General features: G+C 42.2%; 2 non-coding genes across 2 annotated transcripts; one reads left to right on the top strand and one right to left on the bottom strand.

Moving 5' to 3' along the window:
- Positions 1-14,487: 14,487 nt before the first annotated feature.
- LOC135273788 (U4 spliceosomal RNA) lies at positions 14,488-14,625 on the top strand. The gene has a single exon (XR_010341591.1). It is a non-coding gene; the product is annotated as a U4 spliceosomal RNA (small nuclear RNA).
- A 1,988-nt stretch (positions 14,626-16,613) lies between these two features.
- Positions 16,614-16,718, bottom strand: LOC135273760 (small nucleolar RNA U13). Its single transcript, XR_010341569.1, has one exon. It is a non-coding gene; the product is annotated as a small nucleolar RNA U13 (small nucleolar RNA).
- Between the last annotated feature and the right edge of the window lie 5,443 nt (positions 16,719-22,161).

Genomic DNA, 22,161 nt, shown 5'->3' with positions numbered 1-22,161 from the left:
TTCCTTTGGGGAATTGTAAAATTAAAGGTTATTTTCCTGCAATTTTTCTCCTTCTAAATATTTGGATAACACACTAGGGTGACTAAATGGATAGTTCGAGACCACCACGAAGATGGCCAATCTGCAAGGCAAAGCTGAGAGAACAGGGAGTCCAAATGCACTTGGAGTACCTGGAAATTATACCTGGCAGCCAGCACCCTTTTGTGCTTCTTTGTTGTACTGTATTTTCTGGCAGCAGGCTTTCAAGGGTACCTTTATTTCACTGATTACTAAATTAGTGTTGGATTTAATGAGAGAGATCTGTCCTTTTATTTGTGCCTTTTTCCCTTCTTCTTCTTACTTAAAAAAAAAAAAGGATCAGCATCACAAAAGCTTTGTACATTTCTAGTTTGCTTTTGATGATGTGACCGTTTGCTCCCATCTATCTCCATGGTAATAAGCTCTCTCTACCCCCACTTTTCGAAGCCTCAGATACTTAGGAAGCTTCAGGACTGGAGAAGAGTTGCATGTTAAAATAATGCAGAGAAACAAATTGGTCTCTGTAAATAGGCCCCATCTTCAAAGCCTTCGAATTTTCTTCAAAATGTGATCCATTTTTCTTAGCTTGAAAACAGGTGCATTTTAAAGAAAATATTTGAAAGTAAATTTGCATCTCAGCAAATGCATCTCAGTAAGTGCCCCTATTCTAAAATAAGACTTGGGTAGGATTTTAAAACAGGCTTCATCTAGTCCAAGATGCTTATTATATACTTGAGGGAACTCAAGCTCAAAGAATTTCATGGCCTTGTATCTAATCATAACTCGGAACCTATGCCTCCCAGCAAGCTAGTCTTTCTTCTCTCACTATGAATAAGAATTATTATTATGTTAATAACAATAGCTATTGTTAGTAATAAAAGAGATAATTCATGTAAGATGCTATAAAATGCAAGTAATTGTTATTATATCTGTGCTAGGTAGATTTCCCAATAACAAAGGTTTTCAAAAGTTGATCTTTTAGTTTTCAAATCATGTTCTCTTAAAGAATACACTCATAGAAGTCAATATTTCTAAAAGATGACTATATATAAATATGCACACACCTACACATATATATTTGTAGTTTATAAATAAAATATTAACAGTGATTATCTCAGCAGTGGTTAAAGTTAACTTAAATGTCATTTAAAAAATAATATTCTGGCTGGGCATGGTGGCTTACACCTTTAATCTCAGCAGCTTGGGAGGCTGAGGCAGGCAGATCACTTGAGGCCACGAGTTTGAGACCAGTCTGGCCAACATGGTGAAACCCCATGTCTACTAAAAAACAAAAATAAGCCAGGTGTGGTAGTGGGCACTTCTAATCCCAGCTACCTGGGAGGCTGAAGCAGGAGAATTTCTTGAACCTGGGAGGAAGTGGTTGCAGTGAACCGAGATCATGCCACTGCACTCCAGCCTGGGTGACAGAGTGAGACTGTCTCAAAAAATAAAAGTTTTTACAAATTCTGTATTTTAAAATTTTCTATATAAAACTTGTTTTTTTTTCTTACAATAAAAGAAGACTTTATATTTTTGGAAAAAATATATTTGCACATTTGATGCTTAAAATGTTAAGCCATTCCTTCCTGGCCCGATCCCACTGTTCTTTTCCCACAAAATTCAAAATAATTTCATTCACAGTAGCTATAGATATTCTGCCCTGCTCTATCTACTATGACTTAGTGCTGGGGACTGGAATCACTGTGTCCCCTCATCATTCACAAAATATCTGGGATTTTCACCTAGGCAGGGAGAATTGACTGCAGAACCGAGGTCTTTATAAAGTATATCCCTCTCACAGCCTTTTGTGAGCTCATGTTTTACTTATTGTTTTGTTTAGGAGCTACTTTTAAGTAAAAGAATAATAATTGATACTACTGAGAGCTTTTCACCTGAACTCCTCAAAGCACTGCACATACCTTAAGCCCTTTATAGTCTCATTGAGGTATGTGTTTGCACTTAAAGATTTTTCACAATTTCACAAGCAAAACTCAAATGATCAGTTGTATCTAAGAAGTCAATAGAAGCCCTCTGGGAATAAAGAGCTGTCTAAGAACAATAGAAGGGCCACCGTATGAGACATGGTGAAAGTCCCTGGCACAGTGTCTTGTGGATGGCAGATGCTGAAAAAAGGCACCATGTTTCCAATGCAGAGATCACAACAGGGCCTGGTTATATCTTTGAGGCCTCAACCCATGAGGCCCACCAGGTAACCACAGCACTGTGATCATGCACCATCAGCCTGAACAGAGCCAGATGCAAGTTTATCTCTGCTCCTGATCCTGTGAAAAATGATGAACAACTTTGTTTAACCTCCACTCACTTTTTTCCCTCCTTGACTGTGGTTGAAATCAACTGTATCAGGCCATTCTTGTGCCATTCTTGCATTGCCATAAAGAAATATCTGAGACTGGGTAATTTATAAAGGAAAGAGGTTTAACTGGCTCACAGTCCTGCAGGCTGTACAGTAAGCATGGTGCTGGCATCTGCTTGGCTTCTGGAGAATCCTCAGGGAGCTTTTATTCATATTGGAAGGTGAAGTGCGAGCTGGCACTTCACATGGCGAAATCAAGAGCAAGAGAGAGCGAGTGAGGGCAGGGGCGCCACACACTTTTAAACAACCAGATCTCATGAGAACTCACTCATTACCTCGAGGGCAGCTCCAAGCCATGAGGAATCTGCCCCCATGACCCAAACGCTTCCCACCAGGACCTATCTCCAACATTGGGATTACATTGTAACATGAGGTTTGGGCGAGGATGCATATCCAGATTTTATAACTGACTAGCTCCAAACAGCTGTGCTGTCAACGACCATGTTATTTAATCCTTTTTTTTTTTCTGAGACAGGGTCTCACTCTGTCATCCAGGCTGGAGTGCAGTGGCATGATCACGACTCACTTTAACCTCTGCTTCTGAGACTCCAGCGATTCTCCAGCCTCAGCCTCCCGAGTTGCTGGGACTACAGGTGTGAACCACCATGCTTGGCTGGTGTGTGTGTGTGTGTGTGTGTGTGTGTGTAAATGGGGTTTCACCATGTTGGCCAGGCTGGTCTCAAACTCCTGAGCTCAAAGCAATCTGCCCACCTCAGCCTCCCAAAGTGCTGGGATTATAGGCATGAGCCACTGCGCCTGGACTATTTACTCCTTTTTGTAGAAGGATAATGCTTAAGACCTTGAGAAATGATCAAATACTGATTCCCCATATCTTCTTTTACATCTAGGTTAAACATTGTCCTGGAGACAACTCTAATTGGAGATGAGAGAAGAATAGAAAAGGACAATATGACTTATGCTAGGATATTAAAAATTAGTGGGAAGTAAACAAGTATCTTGAATAATGTGTCTAAAATAGATCTCCACAGCTTTGCCCCAAAACTGCTCCTTCTCCAGTAGTCACCTCTTTTTCATATATAGTACTGGTATTCGCCCAGTGGCTCAAACCAAAAACCAGAGTGCTACCTTGTGCTCTTCCTCTCCCTCCACTCTCAAATTCAGTCCACCTGTGAGTCCTATTAGTTTGTCTTCCAAACAATATTCCCACATTCTTCCACTTTTCTTCTTCTTCTTTTCTCCACTGTGGTCCCCTGATCCAAGCTCCTGTCATCTCTCCCATGATCAGCACAGTGACTTCTGACTAGTCTCCCACTTTCCCCCTCACGATAATCCATTTTCTCCATGGCAGCCAAATGTAAAACGTAAATTAGATCACTCACACATGTCACATCCCTGCTAAAAAGCACCCTTTCTCACAGAACAAAATCCAGACTCCTTTGGTGAACTTGGAGTGCCTACTCGATCTAGGTACTGTGCCCCTCCAGCCTTTTTTCTCCCTGTCTCTCCCTTGCTTTCTGTTCTGGCTGAGTGGCCCCCATGCTCTGCAGATGGTCTCTTGTACGTGGCAGGGTCTTCTCCAAGGACCTTCATTTGGTTCAAGTCTGCCCAAATTCTTTCTCCCCGGGAAGGCTTTCCCTCACATCCTATCCAAAATGGCACCTTGCCCTTCATCTTCTTTCCCTGCCTTCTTCTTCCAGATAGTCCTCCTCACCCTGCAATTATGTTGTATCGTTTGACTTGTTTGTTTCTGCTTGAACTGTTTCTGTCTCTAAAATGGAATCTCCATTTTAGGAGGGATGTGGTCTTCTTGTAACTCACTATGAGTTTAGCTCCAAGAGCAATTCTTCACATATGGAAGGTACTCAAAGAATATTTATAGAATAAACGAATAGTCTTATCTTACTCTTTTCTTCTCCTATGAGAGAGAACATTTTAGGGGTAAGGATCAATGTTAGCCGTGATCAAGATCCCTAGAGAATAAGAAAGTATAATAACATGCAGCATATGCCAGAAAAAGCAAATTGCATTTTTGCCATGGATTGCTGTGGATATATGCAAGTGCTGCACATGGATATTTGGGCTGTAGATATCTGTGGCTCAGAGAGATGCTCACCCCAAAAGACACTGCATTAAATGCTATTGAGGCTCACTATAATTATTAAGTCCTTATCGCCCCCTTCAGGTGCTTCTCTTCTTGAGAACAGAGACAGTGACTCATGTTATGTTTTATTACAGTGATTTGTAAGTAGCAGGTAATACATAAATATTTGCTGATTTGAATGACATTGATCCTTTCCACATCTGGAATGAATTTTTAGGTTCTGATGTGTGTGTGTGTATGTGCATGTGTGTGTGTGTGTTTACATTCAAAACATCTATTTTGAAGTGATCAGACCTGGGGGCCTTGTTACTTCTTCCTAAGTTGATTTATCACAATTCCAATGAAAATACCACCAAACATTTTTATGGAGCCAAATAAATTGATGCTTAAGTAAGTTTATATTTTAAAAATAAGCAAGAATAGTTGATAAATCAATAAAAGAGAAAAAATTTTAGCAGGGAGTAGCCTGCCACATATTAAAATATTCTATAAAGCCCCTAATAATTAAAACATTTCCTGTTCTTGGATAGGATGACTCAGCAGCACAAAGATGTCAGTTGTCCAAGTCAATGTATTTATGATCATAATCCCAATAAAAACAGCAACAAGCTTTTTAAATGAAGCCATACAAGCTGATGTTAAAGTTATATGGAGAAACATTTAAAAATAGCCAAGGAAACATTTAAAAGCACACAAAACTTTGAAGTAGACTAGCTTTATCAGATATTAAAACATACTATAAAGCCTTTTATAATTAAAACACAGTGGTATTGTCCCATGACTAGACAAGTAGACTAATGCCACAGAATAAAAAGCCCATAAATAAAAACACATATGGTAATTGTCTATATGAAGAATTGGCATCTCAAACCATTGGGTCAAAGATAAACTTTCATTATAATTTTTTTTGAATCAGTTATCCTCAAGTTCTACAAAGAAAAGCTTTAAAATAAATGGTTCTGGGACAGATGGTACGTTTGGAAAAAGATAAAATTAAATTCATACGTCACACCATATTCAAGAATAGATTCAAAATAGGCATCTAAATGTAAAATACAAAATCACACAAGTGCTAGAAGAAAACATGGGTGAATTCTTTAACGTTTGTATGGGAAAAGCCTCAAAAGCTAGAGGCAATACAAGAAAAGATTAATACATTTGACTACATTAAAAATAAAAATAATTTTTTTTGACGTGGCTAAATACCCCACTATAAACAAAGTCAAGAACAATGAGCATAAACCAGGCACTGTGGCTCATGCCTGTAATCCCAGCACTTTGGGAGGCTGAGGTGGAGTTTGAGACCTGACCTCAACTTGAGGGCAGGAGTTTGAGACCAGCCTGGCCAACATGGTGAAACCTTGTCTCTACTAAAAATACAAAAAATTAGCTGGGCATTGTGCTAATTTTTTAGGTGCTTGTAATCCTAGCTGCTGTAATCCCAGACTGAGGCAGGAGAATCGCTTGAACCCAGGAGATGAAGGTTGCAGTGAGCCAAGATCTTGCCACTGCACTCCAGCCTGGATGACAGAGTAAGACTCCATCTCAAAAGAACCAAAATCAGCTGGGTGTGGTAGTACGTGCCTTTAGTTCCAGCTACTGGGGTGGCTAAGGTGGGAGGATTGTTTGAGCCCAGGAGGTTAGGCCTGCAGTGAACTATGATTGTGCCACTGCACTCCAACCTGGACAACAGAGTGAGACCCTGTTCCCCCAGAAAAGAAAAAGAAAACGCAATAAGCAATGAGATATATTACAGATAAAATGATAATATTCTTCATATGTGAAGAACTCTAAATAAATGGAAGAACAAAGGATCAAAAATCTGATTTAAAAATGGGGAAAACTATATTAATAAACAATTCTAATAGGAAAAAGGCTGACATTTGCAAGCACTTTCTCACAAAAATAAAAAATACATAAAAAGAAAAAGAAAAAGGTCGATTATACCTGTAATCTCAGCACTTTGGGAAGCCAGGGTGGGTGGATAACTTGAGCTCAGGAGTCTGAGACCAGCCTGGGCAATGCGGTGATAACCCCGTCTCTACAAAAAATACAAAAATTAGACAGATATGGTGGCACATGCTTGTGGTCCCAGCTAATCTGGAGGCTGAGGTGGGAGAATCACATGAACCAGAGAGATGAAGGTTGCAGTGAGCTGAGATTGCATCACTGCACTCTAGACTGGGCAACACAGCCAGACCCTGACTCAGAAAAAAAAAAAATGGCGGGGAGAATTTTAATGTATTTGTTAAATCAGAAATAGACCATCTGTATCAGTCTCTATCAGTGAACGGAAGACCCAAATAGGATAATTTAGAGGAATTTAATAAAGAATCAGGTTTAGGGGAAACTCACAAAGAATGGTGCAGTATGCTGAAGTTAGTAAGAACCAGGAAGACATTATTGATCTAGGCCTGAACTAATTTAGAGAGAATATGGTGTAGCTAAATGGAGACTGTTGGCCTGGAGAGCCATAAAACCAAACCACAATGACTCAGCTGGGATGAAGCTGGGGGAATCAATACATCACCCTCACTCTCCTTTACCTCCTTCATGGAACTTCTGCTATTCTCATCTAGTGGCTGAAATCAACCCAAAGCCAACAGGGAAAGACCTGCCTCCTGGGACACAGAGTAGGTGAGGAAGGGACAAAGAATTACCTAGGGAGATGAATGAAAACTATTCTGCACACCAACTATTTCAAACAGTGTGCTGCATATGCAGAAGTGAGAGTCTCTAAATGATCACAAGACACCACTGTGTGGAAGATAGGAACTTGAGGATGCTCCCTCTTAACAGTGGGTTTGGGCAGGAGTTAAATAATATCTGAATTGGTCAGACACAGTGGTTCATACCTGTAATCTCAGCACTTTGGGAACCCAAGGCAGGAGGATCGCTTGAGGCCAGGAATTCAAGACCAGCCTGGCTAACATAGCAAGACCCTGTCTCAATAATAATAATCATAATAATAATGTTTTATAATCTTCGTTATCACAAAGCTTTACCATATTATTATAACCATAGTAAAATAGGTGAATAATAATAGATGAAAGACAACTATATATTCTTTGACACTGCTCTTGTTGAGAAATGGGACCTATGTCTCCTCCCCTCGAGTCTGACTGGTTTCTGCTTTGATCAGTAGAATACTGGGGAGTGGCGCTGTGCTGGTTTCCAAGCTTGGCTTTAAGAGACTTGACTGGGCGCAGTGCCTCACGCCTATAATCCCAGCACTTTGGGAGGCTGAGGTGGGTGGATCATGAGGTCAAGAGATCAAGACCATCCTGACCAACACGGTGAAACCCTGTCTATACTAAAAATACAAAAATTAGCTGGGTGTGGTAGCACGTGCCTGTAATCCCAGCTACTTGGGAGGCTGAAGCAGGAGAATCACTTGAACCTAGGAGGCAGAGGTTGCAGTGAGCCGAGATCGTGCCACTGCACTCCAGTCTGGAGACAGAGCAAGACTCCATCTCAAAAAAAAAAAAAAGAAAAGAAAAAGAAAGAAAAAAAAGAGACTGGCCGCTTCCATTTCCTGTCTCTTGGGACATTGACTGGAGCCCTGAGCTCCTCTGTGAGAGTCTGACTACCCAGAGGCTGCCATCGAATAAGGAAGCCTAAGGTGGCTGCAGGAAGAAACTGTATGGAAAGGCGGGTGAGGAGGGACAGAGAGACAGAGGGAGAAAGAGAAGCAGATGCCCAGCTAGCCCCTGGTTGTTCTAGTTCCCCAGAGTTCCCCAGCTATTCCAGTCTTGCAGCTGAGGCCCCAGGTATTCTGGAGCAGAAATGAGCTGTCTTTTGCTGTGCCCTGTTTGAAGATAGTCATGATAAATTGTTTCAAGCCACTACAGTATTGTGCAGTAATAATAGATACTTGGGCAGAATTTGGTACTTGGAAATGGGGTGCTATCATAACGAATACCCAAACCATGTGACACTGGCTTTGGGACAGAGTGTCAGAGAGAAGCAGAAAAAGCCAGGAGAAAGACTGAGGAAAGTATTTATAAGGCTGAAAAACAGAGGACCCTTCTTATGTAGTGACAGAACGTGTGGGGACACTGTCGCCTATGGGAAAGTGGAAAATAGAAAGGGTGCTTAACAGCTTGTGGGGTTGGCTGGAAAGATGTCCAAGCAGAATGTAGAAGGTGCCAACTGGCTTCTTCTAGTTGCCTATGACAAAATATGAGACCAGAGAGATGATCTAAAGAAAAATTGTTCAAGTTCTTAGCAAAACTGAAAGAAAGTACAAATACTAGATTATAAAATGAAACTGTTGCTTAACCCTGATCTCTCCCATTAAAAGATTCTCAAATAATGAATGTCTCAAGGGCCAAAGATCAAATCCAGAATAAAATGCTTTGTCAGAAAAATTTAAGGGCAGGCCTAGTAGTATAGTATGCCTAAGAATCTTAAGGATGTGCCTTATAGACCATTTCAGTAAACAATAGAAATTTTAAGAATCCTAAAGGTGTTGTCTAACACAAACCTCAAAGGAGACCCAGGTATTTCTTGTTTTTGTTTGTTTGTTTGTTTTGATTTTGTTTGTTTTGAGATGGAATCTTGCTCTGTTGCCCAGGCTGGAGTGCAGTGGTGCAGTCTAAGCTCACTGCAACCTCTGCCTCCCAGGTTCAAGCAATTCTCCTGCCTCAGCCTCACAAGTAGCTGGGATTACAGGCACCCACTACCACGCCCAGCTAATTTTTTGTATTTTTAGTAGAGACGGGGTTTCACCATGTTGTCCAGGCTGGTCTCAAACCCACCTTGGCCTCCCAAAGTGCTGGGATTGCAGGTGTGAGCCACTGTGCCCAGCCAGAGATCCAGGTATTTCTAATGTGTAAAATGGGCACATTTGCATCTTTTTCACAAGATTGCTGTGACTATTAAATAAAATAATTCCCGTCCTAAATATATGCTGATGTCTACTCTATGCCAGGCACTGTACTAGCGTTGGAGAATTTCTAAGAGTTATTAATCTTCAGGATTCTCAAATAAAAAAAATTAGAATTCTCAAGAATTCTTGGGGATCCTCAAAATCCCCAAGTTATTCTACATTTATTCTATATTCTACATTTTTCCATAACATCTTCCTGATATGTTTTTAAAAACAGTGACTGACCACAGTAGTAAATACTGAACCATTTTTCTGTGATGGGATTATACCAAAAGTTTCTAAGGCTTTCTGCAATAAAACCTCCCCCAAAACAAACAAGAAATCCCCCCAGACAGTGATAATAAATGCCTGGGCTATATGGTTTATTATTATTACAGACATATATACTGAGATGAGATTATACTACATTTCAGTGACATGTAAAAATAACTTCTTTCATTTATTTATTTATTTATTTGAGATGGAGTCTTGCTCTGTCACCAGGCTGGAGTGCAGTGGCACGATCTCGGCTCACTACAACCTCTGTCTCCTGGGTTCAAGTGATTCTCCCACCTCAGCCTCCTGAATAGCTGGGATTACAGGCACCCACCATTATACCCAGCTAATTTTTGTATTTTTGTAGAAACAGGGTTTCACCATGTTGGTCAGGCTGGTCTTGAATTCCTGACTTCAGGTAATCCGCAAGCCTCGGCCTCCCAAAGTGCTGGGATTACAGGTGTGAGCCACCACGCCGGCTAAAAGTTATTCTCAAAATGAAATTTAAAAACACATAAACCATGAATTGCCTGAATGGCTTGGTCTTTGTTTCCCGACAAATATTCTAGATGTAGACTGTTTCTTTCATTCTATGTTAATATTAGTTTATTATTACTAAGAATATGTCTATAAGCATCTACAAATTGAGCATTAGGGTACATGATGGTTATTATAAACTCATTCACTTTTCTTAATGATGAAAATGTTGTCTTCTTTCACTGGTTTTGATTTTTTCCTTGAAGTCTATTTTATCTTTGCTAATTCAGAGTTTAGATGTTTCTGACTTCATGACAGGGTAGTTCCGAAAAATATTTACTCTTCTTTGCATTGCTTCTGAAAAAGCGTATTTTCCTCCACAAAAGTCTTTCCTTAATGATTTTGCTAATTGAGCCATTTTCATTTTTGTTTGCTGAAGCAAAAAGAGTTGTCGACCTCATATAAACTGCTAACTGCTTAAATATTTAATGAGAGATATGAGATCTTTTTTCTGCATTAAGCAATTCGATTTTAATTTCTTTTAAAAGTATACTACTCAAAGCACAATTCTGTTTTCGATTAGATTTGCATCATGATTACTTAATGCTTCAACTACTAATCAAACAAGTTTTAAGCAAATTATTGTCTCTCTCACAATTTTATAATATTCCATTTTCTCTCTCCTCCCTCTCTTCCTCCCTCTCTCCTTCCCTCCCTCCTTCCCTTCCTTCCTTCCTATTTTTTTTTCTTTTTTAAAGAGTCTCACTCTTGTCACCCAGGCTGGCATGCAATGGTGTGATCTCGGCTCACTGCAATCTCTGCCTTTCGGGTTCAGGTGATCTCCTGCTTCAGCCTCCTGAGTAGCTGGGATTACAGGTGCCCGCCACCATGCCGGGCTAATTTTTCCATTTTTAGTGGAGACTAGGTTTTACCATGTTGGCTAGGCTGATCTCTAACACCTGACCTCAGGTAATCTGCCCACCTCAGCCTTCCAAAGTGCTGGGATTACAGGCATGAGCCACCACACCTGGCCCCCTTTCTTCTTTTTTTAATACAGGGTCTTACTGTGTTACCCAGGCTGGAGTGCAGTGGCATGATCATAGGTCACTGCAAGCTTGAACACCTGGGCTCAAGTGATCCTTCTGCCTCAGCCTCTTGAGTAGCTGGGTCTACAGGCACATGCCACTACGCCCAGCTATTTTTTTATTTTTAGTAGAGATGGGCTTGCTGTGCTGCCCAGGCTGGTCTCAAACTCCTGAGCTCAAGTTATCCTTCCATCCTGGCCTCTCAATGTGCTGAGATTACAGGTGTGAGTTACTGTTTTTTTCTCATTCTTTATGCAAAAGAGAATTTCTTATTGGAGGAAATGTAAACAGTTTTACAATTTTTCTTTTTCTAAAAATTGCCAGAAAGACACCACCTTGTAGATTATACTGACTGGCTCCAGCCACATCGTCTGAATCAGAGTAATTGCTTTCATCTTTGTCACGGCCAGACAACACTGCGTCCACCCGCTCTGCCAGTTGTTTCTGATGCTGTATCTTCAAGTTTTTGAGTAAGACACTTTTGTTACAGCAAGGAGAAGAACCACACTTGCTGAAAACTTTCCAACTTTTTTCATTACTGCTGCACCATCACTAGCTGTTGATATTGATGGAATTCTGACCAGTAACATTTCCACGAAGAGCATTACAATTTCTTTCTTTTTTTGTTCCTGAGGAGGCACATCAACCCGATTTGTGTTTTATTTTTCTTTCATTTTTTTTTTTTAGATGAAGTCTCACTCTGTTACCCATGCTGGAGTGCAGTGGCACGATACGGGCTCACTGCAACCTCTGCCTCCTGGGTTCAAGCGATTCACCTGCCTCAGTCTGCTGAGTAGCTGGGACTACAGGCATACGCCACCACGCCCAGCTAATTTTTGTATTTTTAGTAGAGACCAGGTTTCACTATGTTAGCCAGGCTGGTCTTGAACTCCTGACCTCATGATCTACCCACCTCAGCATCCTAAAGTGTTGAGATTACAAGCGTGAACCACCACGCCCGGCCACAATTTATTTCTTGTAGGAAGAATTAGAATACTTTCCCCTGCATTTTAAACTGATTTTTCTTGGGATTGAGACAAGTATCAATTTCCCGAGACATTCTGGGAAGGTGTGGAAACATCACAGTGCAGCAGGTGCTGGGGTCACAGCGATGAATAAGACAGACCCGATCCCTACCCTCAGATAAACACAATGATCCAGGTGTTTCCAGTAGTGAAATGACACTGAAGAAATAAGGTGATGTGTCTGGGGATGGTGGTGGTATTTTTAGTTAGTATTGAGGTCTGGTATGTAATAGCCAAGCTGCAAATAACAGTGACTTAAATTAGATAGGAACTTGTTTGTTTTTCTGATATCAAAGTTATCTAGAGGCTGGTATTGCATACTCCACCCCCATCCCACAGTGCTACTAGCCAGGCCCCTACCTGCTCTTCCTCCCATCCTCACTGCCTTCTCAGCATCCAGGGTGTTTTCAGGAGCTCCAGTGATCACATCTGTATTCGAGGGGAAAATTGGAAGAAGAGCTGTTTGCTTCCCTTTTTTTTTCCACTTTTTTTTTTTATTTGAGTTCTCACTCTGCTGCCCAGGCTGGAGTGCAGTGAGGCAATCATACCTCACTCACTGTATCATTGAACTCCTGGGCTCAAGCCATCCTCCTACCTCAACCTCCCGAGTAGCTGGGACTACAGGTGTGAACTACCACACTTGACTAATTTAAAAAAATTTATATTTTGTAAAGATGGGGTCTTACTATGTTGCCCAGGCTGGCCTCAAACTTCAGGCCTCAAGTGATCCTTCTGCCTCAGCCTCCCAAAGTGCTGGAGTTATAGGCATGAGCTACCTCCTTTGGCCTGTCTGCTTCCCTTTAAGGAAGCTTCTAGGAAGACCCACTGAACATATCCACTTACAGAAACATGGCTACATCCTGCTGCTTAGTGAGCTGAGAAATACAGACTAATATACTACGTATACTGGGCAGAAAAGTTTCCAGCTAGGCTGGGTGCAGTGGCTCAAGCCTGTAATCCCAGCACTTTGGGAGGTCAAGGCAGGTGGATCACCTTAGGCCAGGAGTTTGAGATCAGCCTGGCCAACATGGTAAAACCTGGTCTCTACTAAAAATACAAAAATTAGCTGGGTGTTGTGGTGCATGCCTGTAATCCCAGCTACTCGTAGGCTGAGGCAGGAAAATTGCTTGAAACCAGGAGGCGGAGGTTGCAGTGAGCTGAGATCACATCACTGCACTCCAGCCTGGGCAAGAGAGTGAGACACTGTCTCCAAAAAAAAAAAAAAAATTTCCAGCCAAAAATCAGGGTTCTCTTTTGCGTGTTGGGAAGGGAAACAGGAATGGGTGGTCTAAAAGGTCTTTTCCTAGGAAATAACAATCCGGAACTTGAATGACAAGAAGCCTCTGGTTAGATGATAGGAGCAGAACGTTTCAGGCAAGGGAAACAGCAAATGGAAAATGGTGGTTTTGTGGAAACAAGAAAGTCTGAAACGTAACGAGGAGGAAAGGAGACGAGTCTGGGAGATGGGCAGTGGCTAGACCATACAGGCCTTTACTTGTCAGAGAAATGCTTTCATTTTAAAAAAAAATGAAAAATTTTAATTGTACTGGGAATTTATTTATTTATTTTTTGACAGAGTCTTGCTCTGTCACCCAAGCTGGAGTGCAGTGGCACGATCTCAGTTCACTGCAACTTCTGCCTCCTGGGTTCAAGTGATTCTTGTGCCTCAGCCTCCACGTAGCTGGGATCACAGGCATGTGCCACCATGCCTGGCTAATTTTTGTATTTTTAGTATAGATGGGCATGAACACCATTTCGTCATAATGGCCAGGCTGGTTTCAAACTTCAGACCTCAAGTGATCTACCCACCTTGGCCTCCCGAAGTGCTGGGATTACAGGCATTAGGCACTGCACCCTGCCTGCAGTGGGAATTAATTTTAAAGGAAGGAAATGACATGCCTTAGATTGTTGCTAGTGCTGATATATAGCAGATGTTAAAGAAATCTACCCTTAAAGTACACTGGAAATGTCTTGGTTTTTAATCCTGATTACATCCCTGGTCATTTAATGGGATGTGAGAAATTATTGATTGTTTTTGCCTTACATCTATAGGCAACATATAAAATTATATTTGCTCATCAGCTACCTAAAACCAGTAATACCATGAAGCAAATAAAAAGTAGAATGCTTTCCATTGGGGATGTGGATTACAGCAGATATGAGGCACTGGTGTGTGTGGTGTGTGTGTGGGGGTACTAATAAATAAGAAAAAGTCATGTGTGTGTATCTGTGCTTGAGGCAGCTCTTTGAGGATATGTGCAAATCAAGAAAAAGGCTTTTACTTAGATTTCTTTAATTGTAGCTTTGTGCAGTGGCAGTACTGTAGCCAATGAGGTTTATCCGAGGCGCGATTATTGCTAAGATTTCTTTAATCGTGCCTTATTAACTTTATTTTCTTTTTTAAGGTCACTAGGCATTTGGTAGGAATATGAATCATACTGCTGTGCAGTGCTAGACAGCAACATTGACGTTTGTAAATTTACACTTGGCTTCTTAGTTTCTGTTGAGTAATTTGCGCTGCTTCAACACCATCAATGAGAGAGGATTGTAAGCAAAACTTCAGCCTTGAGCTTTCCTGATGCGTTAGGAATTGCCACAAATGCCTGTCTGTGGTCGCCCTCTACTGGACTAGTTAAGCCTAACGTTTAAAAGCCACTAGACGACGGTCCCCTTTGTAATATCCTCTACTGGCAGAGACTACTCACCCTTTAGGTCTGAGAGAGGCCTCTCAGCATCCCCCCTTTCTTTCACCAGCTCTGATATGTGTTTGGATGACTATTTGATGACACAGGCTGTACTCTGCATGAGGACAGGGACTCTGCCTCCGAGTGGCTGACACTATTCTTCAATAAAATGTGTTCGATGGATGAATAAAGGGGGAAAGAAGGGCCCAAATGTCAAGAGTGAGCCTTTCACACTTCACTCTGGCTGACTGCAGCACGTAGGAGAAAATATAAATTCAAAGCATCTGTCTTGGAAAGTTTTTCTAAGCAACTTATGCTATTCTTAAAAACCCTTTTGGCCAGGCACGGTGGCTCACACCTGTAATCCCAGCACTTTGGGAGGCCGAGGCAGGTAGATCATGAGGTCAGGAGATGGAGACCATCCTGGCCAACATGATGAAATCCTGTCTCTGTTGAAAATATAAAAATTAGCTGGTCATGGTGGTACATGCCTATAGTCCCAGCTACTCAGGAGGCTGAGGCAGGAGAATCGCTTGAATGCAGGAGGCAGAGGCTGCAGTGAGCCGAGATGGCACCACTGCACTCCAGCCTGGGTGACAGAGCGAGACTCTGTCTCAAAATAACCCACAAAAACCCTGTTTATTAAAGTATTACATATATACAGAAAAGTGCACGAATTGCAAGTGTCTAGTTCAATGAATTTTCAAAAACTGGTCATACCCCTGTAACCAGTACATAGATTAAAAAATAGAATGTCACCAGAAACCCACCTGTGCCCTTGTGATTTTAACAGTATAGAGTTCTTTTGCCTGTTTTTATATTTATAAAAATAAAATAATACAATACGTACTGTTTTGCATCTGGCTTCTTTTTCTTATTTTTCTTTTTGAGACAGAGTCTCATTCTTGTCACTGGAGAGCAGTGGCATGATCTTGCTCACTGCAACCTCCACCTCCTGGGTTCAAGTGATTCTCATGCCTCAGCCTTCTGAGTAGCTGGGACCACAGGTGTGCACCACCATGCCTGGCTAATTTTTATATTTTTCTGTAGAGAGGGGATTTCGCCCTATTGCCCAGGCTGGTCTTGAACTCATGAGCTCAAGCAATCTGCTTGCCTCGGCCTCCCAAAGTGCTGGGATTACAGGTGGGAGCCACCACACCTTGCCTTAGAATCACATTTCAATATTTTGGTAAAGATGAGCAGAAAAGGACCAGGCACAGTGGCTCACGCCTGTAATCCTAGCACTTTGGGAGGCTGAGGTGGGTGGATCATGAGGTCAAGAGTTCGAGACCAGCCTGGCCAACATGGTGAAACCTCGTCTCTACTAAGAATATAAAGATTAGCCAGGTGTGGTGGTGCGTGCCTGTAATCTCAGCTACTCAGGAGGCTGAGGCAAGAAAATCACTTGAACCTGGGAAGCGGAGGTTGCAGTGAGCCGAGATCGCTCCACTGCACTCCAGCCTGAGCAACAGAGCAAGACTCTGTCTCAAACAAATAAAAAATGAAAAAAGAGCAGAAAAAGTTAATAGTGATTTTTTCCTTGGTAAAGCCTTAAGGTTTATACCAAAATCATAAGGCAGATGGCTGGAATAATACAAGATAAAGTTTACTCAACTTTATCAGTGGCTTCCCAGTATGGAAGGGAATACAGAAGCTTCTTATGAGGGAGGTGGTTGTGTTGAGGTGACAAGGGCACTACACTTATGATCAGAAAAACTAGGACTGAGTTTTGTTGTTGTTTAGGTTAGACAGGTGATGTGCTAACGTTGTAGCAAGGTTCAGAGGGAGGCACATATCACACTTAGGCATGAACACCAAATCATCATGCTCATGAACTACAAAAGGATTAAGTTTTACTTGGTCAATCACCATTTCTGACCTTTGGGTGTATCATTCACTCTCTGAATGACATAGGGTATGTCATATTTCATTGGGTATGTCCCCTGATTCTATTGGGTATGTCCCATAGAATTGTGTAGGGAAGGAACAAAATACTTTTTCCTCTACTCTTTCTGACTCTTAGCACAAAAGAGAGATTAACAAACTTATTTAAGTTTTACATGACATGGGAAGCTTCATAAGGCAGTGAAGACCCAAAGAAGCAGTTAAATATGTGCGCTGTTTATAGTAGGTTTAATGAAGAGTGGACCATTGTGGAGAAATGTGACAGGGAAAAGAAGGGTGTGCTCTAATGGTAAGAAACTGGGGGGAACTCAGCAAGTCTTATTTGTTCACTTTAAAAAAAAATTTAGGGTCGGGTACAGTGGCTCATGCCTATAATCCCAGCACTTTGGGAGGCCAAGGCGGGTGGATCATTTGAGGTCAGGAGTTCAAGACCAGCCTGACTAACATAGTGAAACTCGGTCTCTTAAAAAAAAACATTTTTTTTTTTTAAATAGAGAGAGGGTCTTGCTATGTTGTCCAGGCTGGTCTCAAGCTCCTGGGCTGAAGCCATCCTTCTGCCTCAGCCTCCCAAAGTGCTGGGATTACAGGCATGAGCCACTCTGCCTGGCCCTCTGTTTTGTTTTGTTTTTATTTTATTTAACACCAATAAGTGAGACCTAGAGTGTTGAAAAAAAGGATATTACTGATAGGGTAAGTGGTTACATAAACTACTTTACATAAATTACATAAATATTTCCTGGAAGCTCTGGGCCCGTCAACTGCCCAGTGTGATTCCTCACCCTGTCCCATTCTGCATTGTGGGAAACTTTAGTTAGCAGGCTTCCTTGCTCCGTGAGTTTTGTATATTCTGCTGGGAACAGGCATGAGTTGATGGGTATTTCTTCTGCCTCTCTGTGCTTCCTATGATGTCTTCCACAGCAGCAGAGTCTCCTTCAAAGCTCTAACTCCCTCTGAAAGGCCCACCCTCTATGGTTCAGACCCCACAAGGGAGCCTCTATAATAGTTCTATTTCCAGCCAGACAATCTTAGCTTTTCGGCTCTGAGAATAGCATCCCTTCCTACTGTCCCTCCAGCCCATGGGTGTTAGCTGATTCTTGCTGTCGCTAATCTCTGGGTTACATCACCACCCCATTTGGCATCTCAGCTCTTCTCCCACTTTTGTAATCTATTTCCTGAATTAAATTCCCTTGGATTGAAAGAGTGGCTTCTATTGTTCTGACTTGATACATCCTGATTTCATTCCTCTTCCACAGAAATGCTCAATTCCTCACTTTTGTTGTTGTTGCTGTTTTTGTTTTGAGACAAAGTTTTGCTCTTGTTGCCCAGGCTGGAGTGCAATGATCTCGGCTCACCACACCCTCCACCTCCTGGGTTCAAGTGATTCTCCTGCCTCAGCCTCCTGAGTAGCTGGGCTTACAGACATGCCACCATGCCTGGCTAATTTTGTATTTTTAGTAGAAACAGGGTTTCTCCATGTTGGTCAGACTTGTCTTGAACTCCTGACTTCAGGTGATCCGCCCGTCTCATTCTCCCAAAGTACTGAGATTACAGGTATGAGTCGCCATGCCCGGCAATTCCTCACGTTTATGGGAATATTTTTCTCCTTCACATATTTTCCTCTTCTTCTCTCTACTACGGAGGAAAACTAGTGTGGCTTTGGAATCAGGCTGGGTTCAAACTTGGGTTCTGTTATTTCAGAACCATATGAATTAGGGTAAATTGCTAGCTTATAAGTGCTGAATACTTGTTAATTAATAAATGATATTTAACCATTACAATGCCTTGTGAAGATTTAAAACATTTTTTTTATTTTAAAATTTATTTTTAAAGGACAGGGTCTTGCTATGTTGCCTAGGTTGGACTGCAGTGGCTATTCACAGGCACAATCATAGTGTGCTACAGCCTTGAACTCCTGGGCTCAAGAGGTCCTCCCACATCTGCTCCCTGAGAAGCTGAGGCTAGAGGTCCATGCTGCTGTGCCCAGCAAAAATTTTTGAGTGGTATAAATGCAAAGCATTAATATTACACAGTTGTTCTAAAATGACTCATTTAAAAATATTTTCTAAAATTATATATATAAAGAATTTGGTCTTCAGGAATACCACATTCTATGTAGTATTTGTTCAGACATTAGCTTCATAGCATAGCAAGTCATGAGAGTTACTCTGTTTTGCTTTTATAACTCTACAGACTCAAACAACTATTACAATACTAGTACCTTGTATTATAATTAACTCATTTACTGTTGCTATTGTTCTGCCTCCCTCCCTCTAGACTATAAATCTCACATAGTACTTGGCACATAGAAAGCTCTCAAGGAACACTTGTTGAGTGAATAAATATGCTATTTGATGACTTATGTGCCTGTGTCCTTAAACCTTAGCATGCATGGAGGACCTGAGCCATGGTAGATTTTGAATAAATGTTTGTTGCATTATGAATCCCATATTTAAACAAGTCCAAAGAGTTTAGCACCAGTTTCAATGATGAAATCAATTAAGTCAATTTTTTTTTTTTTTTTGAGAACGGAATCTCACTTTGTCACCCAGGCTGGAGTGCAGTGGCGTGATCTTGGCTCACTGCAACCTCCACCTCCCGGATTCAAGCGATTCTCATGCCTCAGCCCCCCAAGTAGCTAGGATTACAGGCACCTGCCACCACATCCAGCTAATTTTTGTACTTTTAGTAGAGATGGGGTTTCACCATGTTGGCTAGGCTGGTCTCAAACTCCTGACTTCAAGTGATCTGCCTGCTTTGGCCTCCCAAAGTGTTGAGATTACAGGTGTGAGCCACCTTGCCCAGCCAATTTTTACTTTTAACCTGGATCTCAATCACTAATAACTTGCTAATCACTAGTTTCTAAACTAGGAAAGAGATGCTTAAGTCCATAGGTTGTTTGAGTGAAGTAAGCACTTAGGTACTTGTGAACTCAGTACTGGTAGACTTCCATCAAAAATACTTGCCCACTAAAAATACTTGCCCACACTGCATTTTAGGGGTGTTTGAGTCATCCTTGTGTGGCTGAGAAAAAAGACCTAAAAAGTGGCAAGCTAGCCAGGCGCGGTGGCTCACGCCTGTAATCCCAACACTTTGGGAGGCTGAGGCAGGAGGATCACCTGAGGTTAGGAGTTCAAGACCAGCCTTGCCAACATGGTGAAACCCTGTCTCAAAAAAACAAAAACAAAAACAAAAACAAACTTAAAAAAAAGTGGCAAGCTAGAATGGAGTAGGGATGTCACTCTTTCCAAGATCTAACAAAGAACAGCATGATTTTGGGGGGATTCAGCTGCTTTGTTTGCCTGTGGTTTGAGTTTGGCCAACGGTGAATATCATTAAGGGGTCTGAGAGTGGGAGAAGACTGAGGCCAGGATATTTATTCACCTGTTTCCCTATTGCTGTGTCTCCACAGATTGGCTGCATCCTTCTTCTGAAGGCCACGGCTCTTGTCAGAAGCCCTCTCCAGATGGCTAAGTTCTCTGGGTTGCAACAATTGCTCTTTTTCCTTGAGCTTTAGGTTAGGGGGTTGGAACTGCTAGCTCCAGGGTACTACACTTTCTCTTTCTGGTTTCCCTAATCTGGCCTACACCATTATAAATAGACCCGCTATTAAAATATCCTCAATTTATCCATATTGAGTGTGCCATCTGTTTCTTTTTGGATGCTGACTGCTTCAAAGTGATATGGGAAAGTATCCCAGACATATGTTTGTCTCATTCATCACACCCAGAAAGATAATTTAGGATTTGATTATGAAAAAACATGGTAGAAAATAGAGTATACAAAGTTTTTCCTTGGAAGACATTCACTGGACATTCTCAAGAATGGCAAGAGAAGGCATAATAAAAATAGCTGCCAGTTGGGGGGCAGGACTGACTTGGACAGACAGAATAGCATGTGGAGACTCACACTGTGAACTTTTGATCCAAGAACTACTGCAGGAACATACCAGAAAACTGAAAGAATTCACTGACCTTTGAAAGAAGCGGCTTGCCGCTGCAAACTCCAAGAGACAGCTGAAAAACTGTGAGTGCCCGAAGTGTGAGGGGAGAAAGTCCGCTTCCAAACACACATCTTCACTGGAGAGCCTGAAAACCCACATCATGGGAGAAGGATTTAACCTTACCTAGAGCTGAGGCGAATTTAGAGAGTTGAGCAAAATATAATAGAAGCAGTAGCAGGAAGAGCCCTGTAGGCACTCCTGGTCCACAGGGAACTCATTTCTGACTTTATCTCATAGGGGCCCTTGAGGGGAGGGGGCTGCCAGTGGAATTAGGGAAAGCCCACAGGGAGAAGGAAACTTCCAGCTGAACTTTATAGTGATTTTGAGCATGAATTTTGCAGAGCAGAAGAAGCGCAGATAGGAGCACAGAAGTCGTGAGGAGTGGCTGAGCCTGAAAGCCCTGCTTGCTTTATTAGCTCCCAGGCTTGTATGGGGTGGGGGAGTAGTTTCCAGCCCTGCTCACTGGCTGCCTAGATATAAACTTGGTGCTGTTGAGGAAGAACGAGGGTAGTGAGACTGGCCTTTCAGGCTGAGTGGGAGCTGGGTGAAGCCTGTCACTGCCAGTCTTTCCCAACTTCCCTGGCGACTTGTCTGTATGACAGCAGAGGCAGCCATAATCCCACTGAGAACCTAACTCGGTAGGCCTGAAAACCACACCCCCATCCCCCACAGTGGCCACAGTAAGACCCGCCCAAGGAGAGTAGGAGCTCAGATAAGCCCAACTCTGCCCTCACCAGATGGTCTTTCTCCACCTGCCCTGGTAGCCAAAAACAAAAGACGTGCAACTCATGGAAGTTTTATGGCTCTGCCCATCACCTGAGAAACTCGGATACTCATCCTGGAGACCCTAGGGCTGGCTTGTGTCTCCCCACTACTATGGCAGCTGACGCTGTCTTGAGAGCGCCACCTCCTGGCTGGAGGCCAACCAACACAAACCATTACAGCAACTCATCAAAGAATAACCCTGCCCCAAGAAAGGAGAAAACAACAGCTAACTCCACTGCCTGTAACATCCTGGCTAACCAGGGGTCCTAAGTCTGTCCACATGATAGCTTTACCGCCAGTACAACTAGCATTTGAGAAAACCAGCATGCCAAACCGAACTACAACCAAGGACTGTCACAGAGTCCGCTCCACTTCCCTGCTACCTCCACCGGAGCAGGTGCTGGTATCCACAGCTGAGAGACCTGAAGACGGAGCACATCACAGGACTCTTTGCAGACCTTCCTCAGTACCAGCCCAGAGCCCAGTATCTCTACTGGGTGGCTAGACTCAGAAGAGGAATAACAATCACTGCAATCTGGTTCTCAGGAAGCCCCATCCCAAGGGGAGCGGGAGAGCACCAAATCAAGCGAGCACCCTATGGGACAAAAGAATCTGAACAG

The sequence above is a fragment of the Aotus nancymaae genome, unplaced genomic scaffold, assembly GCF_030222135.1.
Source record: "Aotus nancymaae isolate 86718 unplaced genomic scaffold, 86718_ANA_hifiasm-v0.15.2.pri h1tg000008l, whole genome shotgun sequence".
Lineage (NCBI taxonomy): Eukaryota > Metazoa > Chordata > Mammalia > Primates > Aotidae > Aotus > Aotus nancymaae.
Note: the sequence above shows the minus strand (reverse complement) of the source record. Positions and strands in the feature narration are given on the sequence as shown.